This window comes from Myodes glareolus, chromosome 16 (genome assembly GCF_982192425.1).
Source record: "Myodes glareolus chromosome 16, mMyoGla1.1, whole genome shotgun sequence".
Classification (NCBI taxonomy): Eukaryota; Metazoa; Chordata; class Mammalia; order Rodentia; family Cricetidae; genus Myodes; species Myodes glareolus.
In genome coordinates this window covers 62,791,241-62,806,805 of record NC_142041.1, presented here as the reverse complement: position 1 = coordinate 62,806,805, position 15,565 = coordinate 62,791,241, and the positions used below count along the sequence as shown (strand labels likewise).

General features: G+C 38.2%; 1 pseudogene; it reads left to right on the top strand.

Moving 5' to 3' along the window:
• The first annotated feature begins 11,173 nt into the window (after positions 1-11,173).
• Positions 11,174-15,177, top strand: LOC125390793 (large ribosomal subunit protein uL18-like; annotated as a pseudogene).
• The last annotated feature ends 388 nt before the right edge of the window (positions 15,178-15,565 follow it).

Below are 15,565 nucleotides of genomic sequence, written 5' to 3'. Positions count from 1 at the left end.
AGAACTTTCTCCAAGATGTATACGAATAAATGTAGTATAGTCAGGGAGCAGAAAAGCAAAGAGGGTCAGAGTCCATTGTCTAAATGCCAAATAGGACAGCAGCAGCAACCTCAGATGAAGAAACTAAGGCTGGCCTCCGAGTGCTTCCAGGAGATGCTCTTTAGAGAAAGTCTAAGAATATAGACCCTCTTCCCACACAAAGAAATCAAGGAAGGAAAAAAGATGGACAGAAAGCTAGGGTCTGTGAAGGAAAACTCTGACATGGGTACCCTAGTTGTCTTCCTTTTCCTGTTCTCTACCTGCCCCCTCTCGACTTCCCATCCTCCACTCCCTTTTCCTTCTTCTCTGACTCCATGCTATATTCAGTACCAATATATTAAAATCTAAACTCTAGAAGTAGAGCCCTTCAAAAGGAACCAATCACTCTTCCTATAACCACCATCCCATCTCTCTTTGCTTCCTCCACAAGCATTCTTCTACCTGTCCACCAGAACTTCCTCACTCCCTACACGACTGTTTTTCCCACATTCTGAGTGTCGGATTCTCCATTAACCTGTGAGGTGTACACTACAGAGTCCCTACCTTCCAGGCCTTCTTTCCAAAGCCCTGCTCAGGTGAAAGTGCTGGCATATGTCTGCAGGTCCCGAGGAATAATCTGCTAGAAGCTTCTGTCCTACTACTTGGTGCTCTAAGTTCCTCAGTTTTCTATATGGGTACCTCAAATCTCTTTCTCTGTCTTCCCCCACATGTACATGGCTAAATTTTCTGGTTCTTGTAAGGAGACCAGCTGTATTGGAATTAGATCCATTATGACCAACCTATACTGAATTCCAATATGCAAAGATTACATTTCCAAATAAGGTCATTTCCAAGTTCCTCGTTGTGCAAGGAACACTCTTCAACCTAGTATGACACCTCTATATGAACTGTTTCCTACAACTTGAGAATTAGTCTTTGAATCGACCCAATATCCTACCAAACTCAGGTTTTAAAAAAAAGCCCTCAATTCATCAAAAGTGTCTCTCTTTTTTTCAGTCACGAAAGTCCTTTACATCTTCCTCACTCAGACCTCATCTACTCCACCACAGGCTACTCATGCTATCCTCGGGATGAGGCTATCCATGCTATCCTCGGGATGAGGCTATCCATGCTATCCTCGGGATGAGGCCGTCGATGTAACTGTGCCGTGGCCCACAGTGAGCACTACTTCATTTTAGTGTGCATAAAAATCCACAGGAAAACTGAGAAGTGAAGTCTGGTAATGATCTGCTCACACTGATTCAGAATAATGGAAATCTTTCAATACTGTAAAATGCTCAGCCTGAATTGTGAATTGAACCGTTAAAATATAGCTACTTCCTTTAATTAACCACCATAGTAAAAAAGAAAAAGGAAAAATATTTTTGCAATGAATTAATAGACCAGTAATGGCTAACAGCTAATTGCCCCTCAGAACTGTAAGAGGGTCTTCAAAACTGTATTTTAGAGAAATGATAGCCACTTATTCAGGTATTCAAATAATTATGTTCAGCAAAATAAGGCAGACTTGGAAATTAAAGGCATTCTTGAAAACACAGATTCATGTGAGCATTTCAAGAAAGGACTATCACAATGCACACAGTATTAAACTATTTCCAAGGACTATAAAGTACTTTACAGATAATATGGTACTAATCATAATTGCATGTTTAGGAAAATAAATATTAAGAGGCTGACAGCAAGAGAGACTTGCTTCTGGTTACTGGGTTATGTTGTACCCTGCAATTGAAAATCCTCTTGGAAACAAAGTGAATTTGAATGGCTGTGGTGATTTTCTAAACATTTTTGTCAATTTCCAAGTAGTCATACATTTCTCAAGTCTGTTTTGGAAAAAGAAATTAAAAATATCTATAAAATTCTTGAAATGTTTTTTCTGTTGTGTTTTAAAAGAATCACTCAACTTGTTAAACAAGGAGAAAAGTATAACTTCTTGCTTATTATATCTCTTAAAATCAATGTTTATTCTGCCTGAACAAACTGTTTAGTGTGGTGAATTACTTAAAGCAATCTAACAATATTCTAAAATATTTTTCTTTCTCTCTATAACAGAGGGGACAACTCTAAAAAGAAAACTGGAAATATCTAGTTGTATGGCCGAGTTTTAGTTCAAAATACTTTGGCTCTTAGCTCTGTGGTTGAGTAGGTATCCCTGATGAAGCATTCTATATCTAAACAATAATCGTCTGCACAATAACACAGTTACAGAGCCATTCATTGCTCACAAGATTCGAAGTGGATTATTTACACAGGTAATTAGAATGGCCTGTGGACCCACCAAAGATTACTTTGAAATGGCCCGTGGAAAGATACCATTTCCCATCACTCACTCAGAAATTACTCCTGCAATTCTCTTAGACACTTGAAAACCACTTGCCAGTTGGTTTTTCTGAATGGTAGCTCAAACACAAGAAATATGTCTTGAATGTAATTCTGAGACATAAAGAATTACAGCATGGATTTTACAATGAACAAATTGGACTGGGCTTCCAAATGGTGCCTTTGTAGTCTGAACACAGAAGCAAGGGGTAGGCATATGGCAAAGGCCACCTTTCTCCAATACAAAAAGTTATTAAATCTACTGGAGTTGGCTAAAGGAAGCCATAATTACTTTCAAATGGAAAATAGCCACAAATTTCCTTTCTCTTGCCTTACACATCATTTTCTTATCCCAAGTTACATATTTTCAACTTCATCACACACCAGAATGTCAGGTCAAACCCCTACCCTAAGCATATTAAAATTCTTTCCTACCCCTGAACCTGTGGCACAAACAAGACTACTATTTCAGTATTGTGATTATTTTGTAATTGGCTCGTGGGTTTCCTATCTGCTGTTTTTCAGTGTCAACATGAACCACTGTGAGCACATATGCTGCACATTTTAGCTATCTTAGAGAAACAGCTAGGCTATTTGTCCTGATTAATATTTCCACTGAGCAACACTAGCATTTCTCTGCTAATTCTGATGTGTCAGCCCTATCAAAATGAAGCATCAAGAAGATAAAGGAACATGACCCAGTTTCCTCAGCCCAGATCTTCAGGCCATTTACCCCACAGCTTCCTGTTTCTCTATACAACATCCAAAATATCTAACAGCGGTGTTTTTGGTTTTTAAAAAGATTTTATTTAATTATTTTACATTCTGTGTATATGTTTATATATGAACATTTGTTCGCTCACCTAAAGTCAGAGAGGGTGTCATATCTCCTGGAGCTCAAGTTACAGGTGTTTGTGAGCCACCTGATACAAGTGTTCTTAACCACTGATAAATCTCATTAGCCCTATGAAAAATGATTAAAATTACTTGCTCAAAGCTATCTTTTGACGTATGTTGTAGCTTATGTTTGTGATCTCAAAACTTGAGAGACTGAAGGCAGGAGGGTTACTGTAAAGTTGAGGCCAGGCTTGGATATGTAAGTTCTAGGCAAGCCTGGGCTACAAATAAGAGACCTTGTCTGGAGACCAGGATGGAAAATCCTCAATAAAATAAAAATAAGTCTACCACATAACCCAACTCTACCGCTCTTTGGCAACATGGCAGTTTTTCTACTCCTTTACATATACCTAAATGACTCAACTTCTTACTCCACTGACACCTGCCCAGCAATGTTCACTGCTGCCTTATTCACAATAGAAGAAAAAGTGAAAACAAACGAAATGTCCTTCAAAAATAAATAGATAATAAATATGTGGAATGATATTCAGCTGCAAGAACAAAAGTGAACTCATGAAATATAGAAGAGATTATGTTGACTGAGACCCAGAGAGTCAAATGCCATGTGTTTTCTCTCATCTATGAGTCCTAAGATGTAAGTGTACAAGAGGAAGTGAGCACAGAAACCAGGAAAGTAAAATGGGACCATCAAAGGTGCTTGAGAGTGGAATAGCAGGCAACATAAAATGGAAAATAGACAAGGGGTCTCTAATTAGTAAGTGGGGAGGGAGGCCAGTAAAGAATAAGAATGTAGGAGCCAAAAATAACACTCAGGATTTTTTGATAAAGCCTCAAGAAATCATATTATTTTATATTTACATGAAATTACAAACAATACATATAAGTACATGCACAGAGACATATGTGTGTGTATTGTTTATAACTTCATATGTGTGTGTGTGTACATATGCATATATGTGTGTATACATTTATATGTGTGTGTGCTTCTTAAATAAGGCTCTGCCACTTGAGCTATGACAATGCTCCCCACAAGAAACATAAACTAACAAAACGCCTGTACCAGGTACTAAACCTTCTTTTAAGTGATCAGACAGGGTAGTTCAGATGATTAGGCTATTGTTGCTGTACTCGGATGCTTCTCAAAGGTTGAAAGTAAGTCCATGTTGATGAAGACACAGGTACGTTAGGCACTTAAAATTGATAATGGTCCTACCTATGCCTCTCAACAATTCAATGACTTTCCTGGGTCCTGGAAGATTTCCCACACCACTGGCAGCCCCTGTAGTACACAGGAACAAGCCATTGTAGAGAGGACCAATAGAACTCTTAAGGACCAACAGCCAGGACTATCATGTCAGAGGCTAGGAGAGATCTTCCTTCATCTGGCTATAACAGAGGTCCTGTTCCATATGAACTTTCTCAGTTTTGATGACAAAGAGCTCAGTCCATCCTACAAGCACTGGATTTCTCTGCCAAGGCATACACCCCTGCCCCTAATGAGATGGAGAGATCCTATCTCCCTCTAATAGCAACTGCCAATTCCCTGCTAACCTATGAGTGACGGTATGCTTGTGTTTTTCCCCTAGACTGCCATGATGTCAATATGGGTCTCTGTAAAACATGTGTGTCTGGCCATGAATCAGCCTGCTTCCACCAAGGAGGGAATAACCCCGGATTGGTAATGTATAGTATTCCCCTTTCTAGCTCTCCTCAAGCAAATTGATTTATTAATGGCAGAAGTTATAGCTTTTGACAATCCATTTTTTTGAAAAAGATTGGCATAATGTAAAAAGGCTATTTAATCCTTCTTGAATGCTTACAAATGCATTAATTGGCGGGGTGGCATTGGTAATCTTTATTCTCTTTGAGTGTCTCCTGCAGCAGATGCGACAGCAGCAGATAGCAACTAAGGTGACTCTTCGGGTGTTAATGGCTCTTAGACATCCTTCTTGCAGTCCTCCGCAGGAAGTTAAGTTATGCATGTCTGGTTATCTGAAATTCAAAATGCTACTGCTTAGTCCCCCCAATCCTGATGAGGGCTAGTAGTTAATGTTGAGTAAGAGTTTGTTCAGCAGGCTATCCTAAGACAGGCACAGCCCAGCTGCTGAGCTCTTCTGAGGCAAAGTTAACAAAGCCTGAGCAAAGAACTCTGGCTCCCGCTGAGAGCCCATGTAATAAATAAAAATGGATAAATCTGCATTATATCTCCTCTACCTAATGGCTCAGGACACAGCCCAGATGGGAGAGCAGACAGACTGTTAGACCTAGAATACCAGCAAGAGTGACTGCCTCTCTTAGAAATGGCTGAAAAACAAGACATCAATCATGACATGCTAACATGGAAGGGGAAGGAGATCTTTCATGTTCCCACCCTTAGAAAAAGAACTACAGGTAACTAATGACTGCTGAGACGGGAGAATTAACATCTCCCAGGGATGAGCCTGCTGATTGGTTATCTAATTCAAAGTGGTCAACCTTGAAACCTTATACACACAAACAATAACAGTGGATTTAGGTTGTAGTTTTATATTTGTCCATATCTACAACAATAATAATCCAAGAGTCTCTTAACTTGAGAGTGGAAGGACTTGAGGAGGGGTTGGAGGAAGAGCACATGAGAGAAGAAAAAGGGGAAAAGAATATAATAATATTTTATTAAAAATGTAGAATAGATGAGAAAAAGAAAAACATCGGTGTATTTTTAATTAAAAATATCCAAAAACAAAATTCCAGAATTAAAACAAATCTTAAGACATTTCTGTAAAATGAACTTTATGGAAAACTCATATTTCCTTATGAAGATTTCATCAACCTATAAGTTTGCATCATTTGGGGGGATTTGATGGTATAAATATTCTAACATTGATCCTTAGCCCTAATCCCATAGACAGCAACACAGGGAATGAAATATCAATTGCACTACCTAAAAAATGTGAGACTATTTCCAGTCTACTTTTATCTTGGTTTCAGATAATTCCATTCTTTATAAAGAGGCAAGGATAATGCAAGTGGTGATCTAAGTAGCAAGCACTTTAACTCTCTTTTATTCACAAGATTACTTTAAGACCCAGAGCAAGAACCACACAGAAACTTACACTCACCTTTCTTTCTAAAGATACCTAAACAAACCTCTGCTACCTCCAGCTGACAGGAAGAACCCAGTCTTGGGGATACAGCCATTGCACAGCTGCATGCCACCCAACCTTTTGTTGATGTCGGTTTCATTTCTGATCTCTGTCAAGTGTTCCCTGAACTGACAGAGAAATGCTTTTGTTAATATCATCCTATGGATCTTTTCCATCTCCAAAGTCTATAACCTAAAATTAGCCTACTTCTGGCTTTAAATCCTCACACTTTAGCTCTTTCCTCTTAAGCCGGCTCCTTCCTGGATAACCAAAGATTGCCAAACCCAAATTAAGAATATTTCTGGATTGCAAAATTGACTTCCATTTCTGAGCCACTAACTGTCACCTTAGTTCCTCCTTCACTGTTGTGAACTCCTCCAGGTAAGAACATTCAGAAGGTGCTTGGATTCATTCTGTTTTTATATTTTGTTAAACATTTTCCCAAGTCTAACCCTCACCATATGTTTAATCGCATAAACTCCAAAGGAAAATACTGCCTCTCCAAGAAACCATCATTTGTCAAACAAGAATCTTAGGACCAAGTACAGGATGCATCCTTAGAAAGTGTTGGTCAGAGAAGTCCCAGTCCCAACCTCTCAATTAACATAAGCTATGTTCATTTCTCCTGACTGTCCATCATAGCTAGAAAATAATAATCTAGTGACTCATACCTTTCATTCCAACACCTGGGAGGCAGAGACCAACTGTTTTCTGTTTGAGAATGCCCTGGTCTACGACAACCAGAGTTCCATGACCACCAGAGCTACATGATAAAATGCTATCTTGAAAAAAACAAACACAAAAACAATCTGTTTCTGAAAGCACCATACACCTTGGCTGCAAGGTATAGAGAAGGCTATCTGGAGCTGAGCTTGAAGCTTCCTTCCTGTTGGCTAGCATTTGTAGTGTCAGGTGTGATTTGTGATACTAAGGGAGAAAGGCTTCAATGTCTTACCCAGAGATGAACTCTACAAATTGCAATGCCAACCAGCCACTCAAAAATGTGCTCACTGGTGCACTAATAACAAAACTATTAGGGAGGCAAACAATTGTTCTTGGATTAGATTTGAGGTCCAAGGCACAAGAAGAAATACATGATTGGTACTGTAAATTTGGTCAAAACCCCAAGGCTGAGAAGATCATAGGCTCTAAGGGGAACTCACTACTATTGTTTTGCTAAGTTGACTTAACCCCAAACTACAGTCTAAAATACTGATGTTTACACCCATATGCAAATGCTACGCTCATCCTTAATCAGAGAAACTTCTCTCTGCTGAGGATGATGGTAAATGCAGAGGAGATTCATGGCTATTCAAGATACTTAGAATAGTCATGACTGTGTGTGTTCAGATCTAAAGAAGGCATTTGTACTAATCCTCTAAGGAGGCTCAAAGAATATCCAGGGAAGACAGGGTGGAAAGAATAAAAGAGCCAGAATATAGGAAGAAGGGGTTTAAAATGCTATCTTCAGAGTTTGATGCAGCCATTACAACTACTTTGTCACAGCATCAGTAGCATAAGACTGGGCTTATAAATAACCAATCACAAATTGAGGAAGGCTCATGTGGCCCTACTCCTTCATGCTGAACTTTGACAACTAACTGGTGGGTTCTGGAGAAAGGACAGCCATTATTCAGAAGGTTCCAAAGGATGGTTCCAAACCCAAAGCCACACAGACTGACTTTAGTTTAGTTTAGTCCTGACTAAAACCAGGAGGTCATGAAACAAAGCAAAACAAAATAAAGCATACACAAGGGGGGGGGAACCTATGAGGAAAAGAAGATGATGAAATGGGTGGGAGAGAAATAAGAGAGTGAGTGAGCAGAATAAACAGAATGCACACAGGTATGAAAGAGTCAAAGCATGGGTTTAATCAATAAAAAAGAGAGATAGAAGGAATTGAACTTATTAAAAATAATAATCCGGCTGGGGTTGTAGAGAGATCCATGTAAGATTAGCTTGCCTTGGACATACAGAATCCCCTGTATGCTTCCTAACACCAAAATAAATATAAATAGATAATGAATAAATTTATTTTAAAACTTACATTAAGCCGGGCGGTGGTGGCACACGCCTTTAATCCCAGCACTCGGGAGGCAGAGGTAGGTGGATCTCTGTGAGTTCGAGTCCAGCCTGATCTACAAGAGCTAGTTCCAGGATAGGCTTCAAAGCTACAGAGAAACCCTGTCTCAAAACAACAGCAACAACAACAAAAAACCTTACATTAAATAATACTACAAAAACTCAATTATGTTATTATTTACTCCAGTATCTGATTTATACGTCATTTTTAATGAGATATAAATATCTTGATTCCTAGTTTGGGCTCTAGAAGTATTCTCCTGAGTCTTTAGAATGGTGTGTGTGTGTGTGTGTGTGTGTGTGTGTGTGTGTGTACACATGAGAGTGCATACGTACCTGTGCATACATGAGAGCCACAGCATATGTGTAGAGATCAACAGAAAACTTGCAGCAGTTGGTTCTCTCCTTTCACCATGTGAGTCCTGGGATCAAACACCACTTGTCAGGATCCCACTGGCCCCAAAACAGTGAGTACAAAGAAATTTATGCATGACTAATCAGAAAGTCTAATGCATCAAAGACAAAACAAACAGCATGGAAGAGTAACTACTTTCATGCCTCTCTACCCCAGTGGGGCACAAAATATCTGTCAATTTATAGACATAAAATAGTATCATACTGTGTTTGATGTTGGTCTGACATTTAAAGAACACTTGCAAAGTGTCCAGATTACCTTTGAATACTTATCAGTTATTTATATACTATAATTTGAGTTTTGATGTAACTCAATAAATGTACCATATAACAAAAAAAAACCCTGAAATTCTGATAAGTTCATTCTGTAATGGTGTGATCAAATTAAAATTCAATTATTATGAAATATATTTTTAAATTAGTGTTTAGAATTTGAACACATTATATGTAAATAGCTTATGAAACAAAGGAAAAATTAAGGAAACTATTTCAAACTAAATAATGATTTAAAAAATAAAAGAGGACATCTTACTTACCTGGGTAGAGCCAAAGTAATATTTAAAAGGAAATGTATGTTTATGCCTATATCTGAAAATTTTTAGGTTATAATATTATTTTATTTTGATGACATTGAGAGAACAAGAAAACCATATAACTTCTTAATAGAAATAAGAGAAAAGCATTTAATACATATTTATAGTTTTTTATTCCAAATAGTTTTCTTTAATATGTTTTTAATTGAAATACAATTACATCACCTTCCTTTTTTTTCATCCTGCAATGCCTTCATTTTTGCTTATTGGATTATTATTGTTACATACATGTATGTGTGTATGCATATGTGCAAATACAGAGATGCAACTTGCTGGGTCTGGGCTTTTTTTGTTTGTTTCTTTGTTTGTTTCTTTGTGTTCATTTGTGCTCAGGGATGACCACTCTGCATTAGACAGTAAATAAAGGGGTTCTTCCCAAGAAGAGGCTAAGTCTCCTTCCAACAGTCACCAGCCTGTAGTTCCTTGTCTAGGTGTGGGACCCTGCAAACATCTCCCCCTACCATACTGACATGTCCATGGGTGTTGTGCTTGTTCTGCCTTGTTTGTGCGGCCAGCCCGGGAAGAGACTGTTTCACAGCAGATTTCCTGGTGTTCTGGCATTCATAGTCTTTTCCCCATCAACCATGATGCTCCTGGAGCCACAGATGGAGGAGCTGTGCTGGAGACGTATCCTTTGGGGCTGGGCTCCCTCGGTCCAGGGCTCTCTGCATTGTGTCCACTTGTGGTTTATGTGATAGGCTCTGACTGCTGTTACAAAAAGACTTTTTCTTTTTAAAAATTTCTATTTAAATTTTTTCATATATATTGCAAACATATTCTTTTCTCTTAGCCAATTCCTCTCAGATCCTCTTCAACTCTTATCCACCCAACTTCATAGTCTTTCTCTCACAAAAGAAAGAACAATAAGAACAAAATCCAGACAAATAAGCTAAAAAGAAGGAGGAGGAAGGAAGGAAGAAAAAGAAGGAGAGGAAGAGGAAGCGGAAGAAGAAGAGGAAGAGGAAGAGGAAGAGGAAGGGGAAGAAGGAGAAGGAGAAGGAGAAGGAGAAGAAGAAGAGACATTGATTCTCGTCGTTGATAAGACAGCTGTACTTATCTAAGAAATGTGACTCCTGCACCAAGAAGGTTAGAAGGTTTGTGGACTCTGTGTTTCCATTCTTAAATTCTCAAAAAATGAGAAATTCAGGGGCTTTTCTCTATATCAATGCAACACATAGTTAACTCATAGTTAACTTCAAACCTAATTTTTGAATGAATTTGCCCTGCATTTGCCATGTTTAACACTTTTATTCCACCCTGTTGTTGAAGCTTACAAAGAAAAGTAAAGCTAAGAGAACAGAGAGAACATATAATTTGGAAAACCAGAAGTATCTTAAAGAACTTTTAAAACCAGCCATAATTAAATTTCACTTCCACTAGAATAAAGACAACAAAATAAGCATTACTGTGGATACCAGACCACTAGAACAGTCACTTAGTGTGGGAAAGGTATGAATTGATAGAGCATTTGGAAAATCATTGTTATTTTCCTGTAAATACCACAATAAATGGAAACATGTGTTACCAAAAATACTTGTACGAGAACAAAAAAAAATGCAATTTTCAAAATTATCAAATCTAATGTTCAGATGTCCCTCAACAGGAGGGCAGAAAATAAAATTGTAGTATATTCATAATAATAATAAAATATTATTAATTTTAAAATGCTATAATTGCTTTTTTCCCCTAGCACCATTGGGCCTGCAAGTCTGTGTGGAACTGTGATTGTGAGTTTCTGTATGCAGGATGGGGTTTGTGAAAGTTGTCAAAAATAAAGCCTGCTTTACAAGGTACCAAGTGAGATTTAGAAGGCCGTGAGAGAATAAAATTAACTACTATGCCTGGAAATGATTGGTGATCCAGGACAAAAATAAAAGCAACACACCAAAGTATAGGATGTTAGTTCATGTAACTAAGAGAGATATCATCGGGCAAACTGAGTATGCCCATATAGAAAGGATGCAATATTCTGCACAGCGTATGCACACAAATCGCCAAAATATGGTGTGCAAGTTGGTCTGCTAAATTGTGCCATAACCTATTATACTGGCCTGCTGCTGGCCTGCAGGCTTCCTTATAGGTTTGGAATGGACAAGATCTATGAATGCCAAGTGCAGGTGACTGGAGATGAACACAATGTGGAAATCATTGATGGTCAGCCTGATGCCTTCACTTGCTATTTGGATGCAGGTATTTCCTGAACTACAACTGGCAATAAAGTTTTTGGGGTCCTGATGAGACCTGTGGATGGAGGCTTGTCTATCTCTCATAGTACCAAATGATTTCCCAGTTATGATTTTGAAAGCAAGGAGTTCAACACAGAAGTACAGTGTGAGCACATCATGCATGGGTCAGAACATCATAAAATACAAGTGTCACCTAATAGAAAACAATGAAGATACTTACAAGAAACAATTCTCTCAAACAAAGAGGGAACAATGTAACTCCAGACATGAAGGAGATATGTAAGAAAACTCGTTCTGCTACCCAAGAGAGAAGTGAAGAGGTATGGAGTAGAGGGCCTTCTGTCTATGTGTTACTTTCATTGGTCAAATAAAGGTGGGTGGAGTAGACAGAACAGAATGCTGGGAGAAAGAAAGCAGAGTCAGGCAGATGCCATGACTCTCCTCTCCAAGATAGATGCTGGTTAGACTCATGCCAGTAAGCCACAGTCAAATGGCAATACACATTAATGGAGATGGGTTAAAATAATATGTGAGAGTTAGCCAATAAGTGGCTGGAGATAATGTGCCAGGCAGTGTTTAAAAGAATACAGTTTCCATGTAATTATTTTGGATAAAGCTAGCCGGGAGCCGGGCAGTGGAAAGCAGCCCACCATTCCCTTTACAACAGAGTAGCTGTCCAATGTGGTCTACAAACTCAATGTAAAACCTGAGAGGGTTTAAAAAGGAGAGAGAGAGAGTTTAACACAGCTTTTTGCTGTTTGCTGGCAGGGTGCTGCAGAGAAATTTTCCTGATTCAACAATAGTGGCAAAAAAAAGCCACGCCATTTTAAAACAAGGCTTCCTGGACCTTGCCACTGGTGCAAACTCCAGCTATGGAGCATTTCTGGGCCCACTCAGGGTCGGGAACAAAGTAGCTGAGACCATGCCCTTGGCTCAGCTCTTCCTGACTAGGCAGACAGTGGAATCAGGCTTGGGCAGGTAGAAGAGCATGGCGGATTCCCACCACCATTCACAGAGATGTTTCCAGGCTATGCAGTGGTCTGCCTGGCAGATTAGGCTATAACTGAGATAAAAAGCTCATTCTCAGAGTTAAAGTGCTGAGTGTGGCTCCTACCTGGATGCAAAAAAAAAAAAAAAAAAAAAAGCCACGCAGTTTTAAAACACTGGCTTTCTGGACTGTGCTGCCATTGTGACCTCTGACTCTTTTGTGAGACAGAACATTTGGAGTAAAGTGCTACGATTTGCTTGATGGCAACTAGACTCACTGTGTGCCTAAAAGGGGGTTATTGTGTGCTGTGACTCAAAGGCACAAGCAGCTCCACCATGCTAGCTGTGCAATGTGCAAGGCACAGAGGCACAAACTGTGGTTCCGCCATGTTGGACGGGGTGGGGTAAGCCTACAGTACCTATTTTTGACCTAGGAATGTCAAAGCTTAGATTCCTAAGGACTTAGTGATTTAAAAGTGCAAAGCAAAAATGTTCCTGGACAGTAAAGAAGTTACAAGCAGTGCAATAGGACAGATTCAGGCATAAAAGACCTCTAAATGGGTTATGGTGTTAGATAGACAGATGTGGGCTTGGGAGAGAGGAAAAAAATATAGAGAATAAAGTTAATGTTTTTAAAAAAGGGGGTAAAGTCTTTAAAGAGACAGAGTACAGATAGTTACAGATTAAAAAAATAAAGAAAAATAAGCCATGTAAAAATGGAAAATTCACAGAGAGTTTGGATTCTGTATATTGTATTTTCTTTGAATTTTTTGACTGTGAAGGAGCTAAATACAGAGAGACATTTCACTGTGTGGGCTGCTACGCTAATCCAGCATGTGTATTATAAAGCTATCTTGACTTCAGAATTTGGATTTAATGACATGATGCTTTTGGAAAAAAAGGTCCTTCTTTTGTTTTCACAAAGGATGAAACTCTGTGGATTGTTTCTATCACAATATGATATGATAGACCACACCCCTCCTGAAAGGTTGCTGTGAACACTCTCAAAAAATTACCTTGCTCAACTGCTGACTAAGAGGAACCTAGGACACAGGTTATACCATGAAATACCTGAATAATAGTGCCCCCACACAGCAGGAAGAAGTCTGGAGAGAAATAACTGCACCCATATTCCTAAGCATTGTTTATAAATGTTCTTTTACATTTAAAGGGGGATATGATATAGATATGAATAATTTACATTGATATAAATTTTGCTTCAGTGATATAAATTTAAGGCCAATTTTATCATATGTATATGTATTTCTGATCTTGATTAAGGTATTGTATAGTTTATTTAAAAATGTAATGTATAATTAAGAAATATAGGTTAATAGATAATCATCTGTAATAATCAAGTTTATAGTCATGTTAGTTAGACTTTCTAGATGTGCATAGATATATTTTAGATAGGTATTCTTCATATCTTCCAAAGACTACAAAATATGGCATTTAATGTTTTAATAACTTCGGATTTTTCATGACAATGAGACATGTCTGCTCCTGACAGCACCAAGCTGCTTTCTGAAGAAGATGGTCATTGAAGAGGCTCCTTTTGGAGTTGGTTAGCCATTTGGGCAAGAAACTGCTCTTGCCTGGATTGCTTAACTGGACACAAAGAACCCACAGAGAGAGGACTGCTGAAGTTGCCTAAAGGTGAGATACTTCGGGGTTCCTGCTTTATGAAAGAGTCTGCAAGACATTCTACAGGATACAGAAAAAAGTGACTGAACTGTCTTTGAAATTTCCTGCCTCATGAAAAAGTCTGCTGGATACTATTGGCCTGTAGGCTAAAGATGGATGCCCCAATGGTACAAAAGAACTTTGGGTGACTGTACAGGCAGCAAGATGTCTCTATCATTTCTAGAGGTTTGGAAGTTGCTTATTTCTTCTTTACTTAGGTAATATTATATCCTTCTGGAGTCTTTGATGGAGTTGAAGAATAGATAGTTATAGTTTTCCTTAGTTATGATAAAAGATAAAGTAAATATAAATACTGTAACTGTAATTCTTGCTTGATAACTGTTTTGTTATATGTAATTTTACTATGTTAAAGTGAAAGCCTTTCTTTTTGTTTAAACAGAAAAAGGGGAAATGGAGTAGGAGGGCCTTCTGTCTATGTGTTACTTTTATTGGTCAAATAAAGAAACTGCCTTGGCCTTTTGATAGGCCAGCCCTTAGGTGTGTGGAATAGACAGAACAGAATGCTGGGAGAAAGAAAGCAGAGTCAGGCAGATGTCATGACTCTCCTCTCCAAGATAGATACTGGTTAGACTCACGTTGGTAAGCCACAGTCAAGTGGCAATACACATTAATGGAGATGGGTTAAAATATTATGTGAGAGTTAGCCAATAATGGGCTGGAAATAATGTGCCAGGCAGTGTTTAAAAGAATACAGTTTCCATGTAATTATTTCAGATAAAGCTAGACAGGAGCCGGGCAGTGGGAAGCAGCCTGCCACTCCCTTTACAACAGAGGTAGAACCATCCCAAAATGTTCCTTGTCCAGAAGAAAGATCAGGTTGCTAAAAAATAGGCAAGATTCCTTGGAGCTCAGAAACGGGCTACTGAGAGCTAAAGAAATTTTTTATGATTTTTTTTGTAAAGATAATAAACTTAATGAGCAAGCAGCTAAAATTGTCTTATTATTATAATTATCTTATATTATAATCATGACAATTATTTTATTATCAATCAAATTAATAACAAAAATACTTTAATCAAAAAAGCCTGATGACAAAGAACAACAACAGTATAAGCAAACCCCTAAATTATTATGTCGAGTAGAAGAAACCAGGCTTAAGAAAGATGTACTATATCAATTTATGTGAAATTCACAAACAGTAAAATTAAAATTAAAACAGTAAAATTAAAAACAGTAAAATAAAGAAATCAAGCAACAGTTGCCTATGGGAAAAAGTGATTAAGAAATTTCTAAGATGAAAGAAAAGTTGCATTTCTTCAAT